This window comes from Myodes glareolus, chromosome 13 (genome assembly GCF_982192425.1).
Source record: "Myodes glareolus chromosome 13, mMyoGla1.1, whole genome shotgun sequence".
NCBI classification, from domain to species: domain Eukaryota; kingdom Metazoa; phylum Chordata; class Mammalia; order Rodentia; family Cricetidae; genus Myodes; species Myodes glareolus.
This window is the reverse complement of record NC_142038.1, coordinates 34,253,847-34,264,326: the sequence shown is the minus strand read 5'-3', so window position 1 is coordinate 34,264,326 and position 10,480 is coordinate 34,253,847. Positions and strand designations below refer to the sequence as shown.

Here is a 10,480-nt window from a genome sequence, read left to right as displayed (position 1 = left end):
ACAGTCCACCATTAGATTCTTTCCCATTATATCTATGTGGAGTGCTGTAAATGGTTTTATATATACCTCTTGGCATACACGGCAAGTTTCTAGGTCCAGCAGGGAGTGGACTTACTAGATCTTGAGTGTGCGCACTCCCTGTTTTCTATACATGTCCAGAGTAATTCTCTCACTAGCCAAACTTAAATAAAGAAACTGCCCACACCTTCACCAGTGTTTCCTATTGTCAGATGTTTCTCTTTTTTAAACCTAGTGTCAATCAGACCCCAGGCTGGAGAGATGGCTCAGCAGCTGAGAGCACTGACTGCTCTTCCAGATGACCCTGGTTCAATTCCCAGCAACCACATGGCAGCCCAAACTGTAACTCCAGCTCCAGGGGATCCAATACCCTCACACACATACATACAGGCAAAACACAAATGCACATAAAATAAAAATAACTTAAAAATGTTTAAAAGGCAAACCCCTCTGGTTTTAACTTGCAATGCTAAGTTCAGTACTAGACATATGCCCCACTTGCTCATTTCCATATATATTACAAATATCTACTCACCTTTCACTATCTGTGTAATGGATTTTGATGAACGGGGTGCTTAGTTTTAACACAGTTTAATTTTTCAGTCTTTGTCTATACAGTTTGTGTATTGCCTTATTTAAGAAGCATTTTCCTAACCCCAGCCTATAGAGTCGTGAATACTGTCAAGAGTTTTATTATTTTCCTTGCACATTTGTTTTTAATCTACTGGAATACATTTCCATGTGCTGTGGAAGATGCAGACTCAATTTTGTGGGCCATGTAAACATTTGATTTTCTCCCTATCACTTTTGAGAGTCCTTGAAATGTAGTAGCTTCCATCAGGAGCTAAGCATCCGAAAGCACACGCAGTTTATGAGTTGTAACTCTCCCCCGATTCCCAGTTGAAGTCATAACCTCTTGGTAAGTAATTAGGATTACATGAGGTCATCATAGAAAAAAGAAGGGAAAGTCTGTCTGTTACAAGAAGACTCAATTGGGAGCCAGTCACCCCTAAACCAGGAAGGGATCTTCCCTCAACACCAAGTCCATCCTGTTGTTGGGCTTCCCAGCCTGCTATGAGAATGAATGCTGGTTAGCCTCACAGCCTATAACATTTTATTATAGAAGTTCAAGCAGACAAGTTTTGATGTGTCTTTTCTTGGCTCTTTATTCCATTGTTTGATTTGCCTATCCTTAACCTCGATCATTATACATTATAAATAGCCATACATGTTAAATCGATTCTCCTTTGGTCCTGTGATTCTCTATGTATGGGTTAGAATCGCCCCACCACTTCACCCAAAATAAAATTTGGGGATTTTTTTGTAAGAATCATGCTATGTCTCAATATTGACTTGGACAACCCCACCCTTAGTGACACTGAACTTTCTAATCCAACAGCATAGTATATGATTTAAGACTCTGCTAATGTACTTAAATAAATTTTCATGGTTTTGTACATGTCTCTGGAATTTATTCATAGAGTCTTTATATTTTATGACGTATTGATGTTTTCTTTATCCATTCCTTCACTTCTGCATTGCTGGGGACCAAATCCAGTCCCTCTTCTATATTAAGCAAGCACTCACTCTACCAGTCAGCCCACACCCCCCAGCGTCAGTGAAGAAGTGCCATTAAGTTTAGACACTGATTTTGACATTCGGCAGCTTGTCATTTATTGTCTACTGGTTATTTTCTTCTCGACTTGATTTTTCTCTAGGAATAAAGACAGTTTCGTTATTCGGCAAATCTTAAACATTCGGAAATTTTAACTTACTTACTTCTACCTTGACTGTGTCGGAGAAGGTGCCCCACGAGGCTAGGCAGAATTAGTGTCTGCTGTGTTTTTTACAAGGAAAGCTCTCGAAGTTGAATTAAGTGTGAGGTTTACAGTAGACGCCCTTTGTGCAGGAGGTGCTGTTCTTGTTTTAGTGAGAACCTTCCACGACTGTATACTCAGCTTTGGCAGCAGGTTTGATGCGGGAGAATTGTCTGTATTCTGTCAATCATATTTTAATAAAACGCTGATTGGCCAGGCAGGCAGTATAGGCGGGAAAACCAGACAGGAAGTAGAGGTGATGCAATGAGAATTCCCAGGAGAATTCTGGGAAGCAGGGAGGTTCCTCTGCCACTCCTGTCCAGACCACCGAAGAGGCAACATGTAAGCTGTCACACTGAGAAAGGTACTGAGCCCATGTGGCTAACGTAGATAAGAATAATGGGGTAACATAAGTTATAAGAGTTAACGAGAAGCCTGACCTAATGGGCCAATCAGCTTTATAACTTATAGAGATCTCTGTGTGATTGGTTTTCTTTGGGGTTTGCTGACTTGTTGGGATGCTGGGCGGGATAGATACCCCAACAAGCCGGCCCTCATGTTACACAGGTTGACATTATTGATAGAATCCTGTGTTATCTTTATTACTATGACGTGTTTAGGCAGTCGATTTTCAAATATAAAACTTCACCTCATCATCTAGGCGAAACTCAATTTTTATGTATAGCTTTATTTTATATATTTTTGCTTGTTTGCTTTTGAACCTGGGTGTCACACTGCAACCCAGGCTGGTTCAATTGCTCGCTATGTAACCCAGGCTGGCTTTGAACTCATGGTGACTCTCTTGATTCAGCTCCCAAGTCCTGGGCTTATGGGCATCCAGCACTCTGCGTGGCTCTCCATATCACTATTTCTTTGAAGCAAATAATTTCCCTAGGCTTTGCCCAATTGTACTGAACATTAGAAATCTATTAAAACTGCATTCCTCTCTGTGACCTTAAAATACCTGTGTCATAAGTCCCCTGGAAGTGCCATGGACGTGTGCATTTCACCCCCAACTCTACACAGCAGCCTTTGAATTTTAAACTTGAACTTGTTACTTGAACGACTCAGAGAGTTGCATGAGCAATGCCTACACTTCTTGAACACCATAATGTGATTTTTCCTTAAGAGTTACAGTCAGCTTCTTTCTGTGCTATGAGGAACCATGTGCTTTGGCTCACCATACTGGCTTGGATTTTCCTCAAAAGTGAGCCTTCTCCTTTAAGGGCGGGCACTGCAAGCTCCAGCCCTCCGTCCTGTCCTTGCATACTGCATGTGCCCCTTCTCAACCTTTTGCTTCTCCACAATCTCTTAATAGATGACCACTAGAACCTGGAGAGACGGCTCAGAGGTTAAGAGCACTCGCTCCTCTCGCGGAGGACCTAGCTTCAGTTCCCAGCACTTGCCTGCAACTCTAGTTCCAGGGGATCCAATACCCCGTTTTGGCCTCCACGGGCACCAGATAGTCATGTGGCACACATGCACACATGCAAGCAAAGATTCATAATCCATAAAACAAAAACCAAATACATCATTTTGGGAAAGAATCTTAAAATGTGGCTCAGTCGGTAGAACAGTGGCCTTCAAGTGCCAAACCCTGGGTTTGAATCCTCATACTGAATGGAACTGGGTTTTTACACATCTATAATCTCATCACTTAAGAGGCAGGGGGGAAGATCAGAAATCGGGGCTATCTTCTGCTTAAGCTGAAGGTCTGCCTTGGCTACATAAGACCGCATGTCAGAAAGAAAGGAAGGAAAGGAATGGGGAAAGATTTCTAAACTTTGCTTGACTTTATAGTCAGACTTCTCACAGGGAGAAAATAAACCCACGTGAAAATGCGCACCTAGAAAGCAGGGTAAATAGCCAGTCCTTCAGGAGCGCCTACATTTGCAAACCACCCCCAGCCCCCACCCTCAGCATCTGCCTTTCAAATATCCTAGCGCTGGGGCAAGGGGTTAAGCCTGGGGCCTCACACAGACCAGGTTTTGCCCCCAGCCCCTCCCACCTGACTCTTGGAGTGGGATGAAATCCTTCATTTGCTCCGTGATCCTAAGGCTCAGAATCCCTTTTATGGCAATCCTGCCGAGCCCTTCCATTTTATAAGAAGTGTCACTAGACATGGGTTGTTTAGAAGTGAGCATGATGGAACAGGGTCATTATGTGGAGAATTTTTGAAAAGTGAGGGCATAGCAAAAACAAACACTATTTTAAAACCTGGATCGGCTGACCTTGGGAACTACAAAACCTTCATTTTCCAAGCCATGCTTCCCAGCTTCCGGTTGTCCCTCTGTACTAGGAACCCTCCCTGGCTGCTACGGGTCTGTGTTCCCACACGGAAACCAAGGTCATGCACTACTTAGTGCCCTGCCTTTCAGGTGAAGGATGGGCCTGAAGACATCTCTTTAGGATGCCTGAGAAGCCACTGAAAGAAACTCAGGAAGAAGGGGAAGCTGTATGTTGCTGATATTCAATGTTCTCATCAGTGAGAACCTTCAAAAATAGAGGCACACGAGGAACTGGAGAGATAGAGCTCTGGGCACCTCGATTCCATGACTCGTAACCATCTCTAACTCTAGTCCCAAGGAATCTGTCACCAAGCACAGACATGGTACACAAATACTCTTGCAGGCAAAACATCTGTGCACATAAAAGAAATAAATAATTTATTATATATATATATTTACAAATAAAATAGACACACCTGGATATTCTAATAAACTATATTATATTGAGCTTAATCAACCCTAAGTAATTATTTCAGTATTTGAGTTTGCTTTAAGGTATTCGGCAGAGTAGAGGGAGGCATAGAAGTTGGAAAAACATGAGTTGGGATAACACAAGTCAATCTCAATTCATTACTGAGACTGGGAGATCAGCAGCTAGAAGTTCACTCTCTTTCTACTTTTGCATAGGTTGGAGAATTTCTGGACTAAAAAAAAAAAATTGAACTCTGTGATTAAACTGTCAATAAGTAGAGCTGAATGTGTAGCTCAGTGGTGAAGGCCTTGCCTAGCCCCGAAAAGCTGTGGGTTTGATCCCCAGGACAGAAGAGAAACAAAGCAAAGGGGGAAAGGAGAGGATGGGGGAGGGAAAGAAGAAGGAAAATAGGAAAGGAGAGATGGAGGAGCAGAAAAGGAAGAAGAAAAGGAAAGGAAACTTGAAACTCCTGTGAGGGGTGGGTGGACTTTTCAGAAACCCGTTCAGCAATGACATTCTTACAGAGGAGATGGCAAAAGACACTGATGTCTTGTGGTTTTGATTGACAGGATAGTCAAGGAAGCTAGTTGTTAATGTGCTGCAGGAGCTCCTTCCTCTCCTTCAGCCAATAGCCGCTGAGATACCAGCTCACTGGGGCGTGGTCTCTCTCTCTTTAAAAAAGCAGTGGCTGTCCTCCACTCTCTCTCTCTGGCTTCCGGCTCTGCTTCCGGCTCTGCTTCCGGCTCTGCTTCCGGCTCCTAGACTCCTTTCCTGATCTCACAGAGGGGCTGTTGTCTGGGATGGTAATCTGTAAGTTTTTCCCCCTTTGAATAAACAACCATTCTATTAATTCATAATTCCAAACTGGCTTGGGATTGTTTGTGACTTACGCCTGCACGTTTAATTTTCATGTATCAGGATGGTAAGGACAGCAGTTGGTGGCATTGTGAGACCAGTCTCTTCTCTTCCTTGGGATAAAACAGGTTTAATATGCTGGCTTTACCCCAGAGAGCCAGGATGACTGCTAAGGCTCTGGGTATCGCATTCTCTCACAACAGTGTTGAAGCAGAAAAAAAAAATTATTAATTCTAAATGTTTTATTTATTAGTTTGTTTAGTTTGGTTTGGATTTTGAGACCAGAGCTCACCATGTAGCCCCAACTGGCCAGAAACTCTGGCTGTGTAGACAAACCTGACCTGGAATTCTCCCTTCCGAGTTCCGGAATTAAATTGTGTACCTCCAAGCTCAAATTTATTTATTTGGGGATTAGTTCTTTCCCCAAATCCCCTCAATAGACGTCTACCCAGCCCCTTGGAGCATGTCTTCATCTTCTTGGTCTTCTTGTTTCTCTTTGTCTTCCTCATTGTCTTATTTGTCTTCTTCATCTTCTTCATTTTCCTCATCTTCGCCATTGTCTTCATCATCATCTTCTTTGTCTTCATCTTCTTCGTTTTCTTCTTCATCTTCATCTTCTTTATCTTCATCTTCTCCTTTTTCTCCTTTTCTTCTTCCTTTTCTCCCTCCTCTTCTCCCTCTTTCTCTTTTTCTTTTTCCTCCTCTTCTTCTTTTTTGTAGTTAGCACATCAAGAACTCATTTACTGAACCTTCTGTGAATTCACAATCCCACCAATAGGCTGAGTCAAAAATCACCACCTATGTCAAGGATAAAAGACAGGCACTATCTTGGCTCTGGTACCCTTGACAGTTGGGTTTGGTTTGGGCATCATCTCCTTTTATTTATTTGTTTATTTATTAACAAAATGTTGCCTTGCTGAACTAGTTTTTCTTTGTGTGATACTGAGTTTGTTCTTTGTTTCTAACAGCTATATACACTATTAACTCCAGAGCTTTCTCCTTCTGTGTAAAGACATATTTACCCTTAGACATATTTCTCCCTTTCACCCCAACCTCTGGCAACTTCCACTCCGTAGTTATGTGAGATTAAAGTTTTTAGATTCCACATATAAGCGAGATAATGCAATGTTTTCCCTTCTGTGTCTGGCTCATTTCACTCAGCTTAATGCCCTCTGGGTTCACTTAGGTTGTAGGAGTGGTAGGGCTGAACATGTCATATTGCACACACACACACATTCACATGACATTTTCTCCCCTCACCACTTGTTGAAGGACATTTAGGTATAGCCCACATGTTGGTTGTTGTGATTCTTTTTAGACATATTAAGTTCTTTTTTTAAAGATGTGTTTTATATGAACTAACTGAAATAAAACATTTTGCTGACTTAAGAGGTAATTTTTTTTACATTTACAATCAAGATAGCTAGGTTTTTTACATTTACAATCAAGATAGCTAGTTTTTTTAAGACTAAAATTGATACTATGAAAATGGTTCAAGTTGTCTCTAGAAACAAAGTTTTAAGAATCGCTAAGGGAGAAAACAGAAATATAGAACAGAAGCAGAAGAAAAGTATATTAAGAGGCATTTTTCTCTCATACCAAAATGATGGGCATGGTGGAGAAAGAAGCAATTTTGCGTTTTTCCGTTTGCCTGACCCCTGACTGGAAATTCTCCGCCCTCTGCCACAAGCAAACAGAACCCATTCCCTCTTCTGTGCTTCTCAGGGGCATCAGGCCGACACTGCATTCATAACTTTCTATAAGCATCTTGAATCCATTTATTGTATTATTCAAAATGCCCAGCAAAGTCATTTTTATCTTAATACATGGTTGATAAAATTATTTCACAGAAACAAATAGCAAGCCAGTGTTCACTGAAGGAAGTTTATAGAGTGTACAAATAGTTATCAATGTCTTAACTTGGGAGAGATTTTTCTAAGACTTTTAAGCCCTCTGTTTCCCAGCCCTGTGCAGGGAATCGAACCCTGGGCCTTGCTCATTTTAGATGAGTGCACTGCCATCGAGCTGTATTCCTAGTGTCTTCCATGTTTGTCACTTGCTTGATGCAATCTAGTGTGGGAAATGAGGTAAAATGAAACTTGCAGTTCAAGTTTTATGTCCATGAATACATTATATATTATAATCCGTGAACCTGTGTCGAAAGCCTCTTCTAAGTATTTCTTATACTTGAGAAACAAAGCAAGGCCCTTCTGGTGTTTCCGGGTTGGTGGAGGACACAGATACAGGAAAATAACCCCTGTTCCTGTATCACACAGTGTCAAGCCAGGCTGTCTTCACCAAGAGAAGACCCCATGTACCCAACACAGCATACATGGCTTGTAGGTTCTAACACATGTAAATGTCATAACAGTCACGGGAATAGGCATTGTAGTTACCTTGATATTCAAAAGCTGGGGTACTAACAAAAACCTTCCAGTGCCCAAAAAGTCAGAGCTGGTATCAATTGAGAGCAGACTCCTGGGCCACACTGACTTTCAGCAATCAGCTATGCATTTATTTATGCTATTTTTATTTTTGTTTGGTTTGATTTTGAGACAGGATTTCATGTGACCCAATATGCTGGTTGGATAGTTTTTTTTTTGTCAACTTGATCCAAATTATGGTCATCTGGAAAGAGGGAACTTCAGTTGAGAAAATGCCTCTGTCAGATCAGCCGGTAGGCAAGGCTGTGGGAGAATTTTCTTGATTAATGATTAATGTGGAAGGGCCCAGCCCTTACTGCGGAGATGACACCCCTGGGCAGGTGGTCCTAAGAGGTATAAGGAAGGTAGCTGAACATGAACCTGGGATCACTCAGTGGACAACTCTCCTCCGTGGCCTCTGCTTCAGTTCCTGTCTCCAGGTCCCTGCCTTGATGTTGGGAGTACAGCACAAAGGTCCTTGAGCTCACAGATCTCCAGGGAAACCAGGAACGTTAAGCACGTAGGACTGAAGGTGAGTAACAGCCTGGTGATCTGTGTTAGTCATTGGGCCAGGACATACCAAACTTCTACAACCAGGTCTAGAGGTGACTAACGATCTAAATGACCCTTATAACCAGGGCCTCCCAAGCTCCTACAACCAGGACTGGAGATACCTAATAGTCTGTATGACCCTTATATTACCTGTTCAGCCAGGGGCTCCCCCAGAACCCCACAACCAGGACCAGAGATGGCTAATAGCCCAAATGACCTCTACGCTGTCTGTATTACAGGAACCAGAGCAGCTCCTTCCTTAGCCCTAAAGCTAGTGCAGATAGCCTTTCTCCAGTGCTCATCTTAGAAGAAATAACCTGTACGCTGAATTGAATGTTGATGTAATTATGCTATTTTGTGCATCAAGGATTGTATTACACCAGGAGACTTTTTCCCCCCAAATTATACTGTGTTTAAACATGCTGGAAATAAACTACCCAGCATCAGACTCTCTGAAGTTTGATCCATGTTGACGAAGTCAATCTAAACCGAGTTTTCATTTTTACCTCTTCATGGCTCGCTTCCCTGCCTGCTGTGACCATTAGCAGGGTCCTCCTCACCTTGGGTACCTGCCTTGGGTTCCCTCGAGGATAGACTGTAATCTGTAAGTCAGATAAGCCCTTCTGTTTCCCAGGTTCATTTTGGTCCGGGTTTTTATCACAGCAGCAGAAAGCAAGCTAGCTCCCTCAGGCTGGTCTCGAACTCCCTAACTAGCCAAGGATGACCTTTGGCCTTCGGCTCCCCAGTCTTGCTACCTGCAACATCCAAGTACAGGAATAAAGCAGGCACAGGCAATTTTAGCTCTTCCAAGAACTGAGGAGGAGAGATACATGGTGCCCTTAACCTTGTTTGGAAGGGACATCCCTTAGTGAAAAGGTCAGCGTGGAGGTGACAGGCTCACTAGTGGGAACTTTGAGGGTGGTATCTGAAAGGCGGTGAGCAAGTCACTGGGACAGGGAGGCATGAGGAGCATGACACAAAACAAGAAAATGGACCCAGAAGTGAGTGTATTTCTTAGCCCAGTGTGGAAAGCTTTTGCGCATTCACACGCAGGCAATAGCTCACAACCACGTAGTGCAGGCTGGAAGATTTAAACTGGGTATAACCTGGACCTCAGAAGACGGGCAAAGTGGAACTTGATGCCAGGTGTCCTGTCTTCAATTCCTCACAGCTATAGCATCAAACCACAAGGATCCAGCCGCCAATGCAGAGCAAGGGTGGGGCACAAGTGACTTGACCCTGCAGACAAATCTGCCGGAATTCCAGTACCACGGGTGCCTAAGGAAGCATGTTTTATCTGGATGCAAAAATGGAAATACAGTTCAGAATCTGAGCCAAGGCCAAATTACCCTGAGAGCTGACAGAGTTCAAACATCAGCAGAAACCCCGGTGTCAGACAGGGCCCCACAGCTCCAGGACCGTGCGGAGAACGAGAAGGCGTTACTCGTTTCTGCGAGGGATGTTATGGTTAGAAAAGAAAGGCTCCTAAGAAAGGGTGAAGGAATTTGGGTTCTTTTGAAGAAAACCATCAAAGTTTGCTTATCAAAAACATTCTGTGAGAGAAACGACCAGTTTAGCCTCCATTGTGTTTATCCTGCGGAAGAAGAAGGTGGGATCTGTGGAAGCCCCAAAGCCGCCACTTCCTGGTGTCCTGGTTGTCAGACCAAAGGCCTGTAAGAGCAAAATGCTCCTCATTAACGCTTGGCTCTGGCTTCAGTGTGACTCATTCTACTCCAGATTTGTTTATGCGTCTCACCTAGGCCAGTCTTTTCATTAAGAATTCTTTTACAGAATGTTTTAACTCTCTCTGTATGTGCGCGTGAGCGTGTGTCCGTATGCGTGTGCACGCGCACACATTACAGAGTCTTTTATTTTCACTCTGTGGGTCCTGGGGCTTGAACTCGGGACTCCAGGTTCGGCTGGAAGCACCTTTACCTGCTGCGCCATTTCCCAGGCCCTAAGCTAGTCTGAAAGTTGTTCTAGAACACTGGTTCTTCACCTTCCCAACGCTGTGACCCTTTAATAGAGTTCCTCGGGCTGTGGTGATGCTCAACCATAAAATTATGTCCTTGCTGGCCTCGTAACTGTAATTCAGCTGCTGTTACGAATGGAAAT

At 43.2% G+C, this 10,480-nt stretch overlaps 1 protein-coding gene across 1 annotated transcript in view; it reads left to right on the top strand.

Moving 5' to 3' along the window:
- The first annotated feature begins 2,149 nt into the window (after nt 1–2,149).
- LOC146891736 (uncharacterized) overlaps nt 2,150–10,480 on the top strand; it is a 151,963-nt gene continuing 143,632 nt past the window's right edge. The window contains exon 1 of the transcript XR_015734771.1: nt 2,150–2,199. The gene's annotated coding sequence lies outside the window, so the exon portion shown is untranslated. The remainder of the gene's footprint in view (nt 2,200–10,480) is intronic.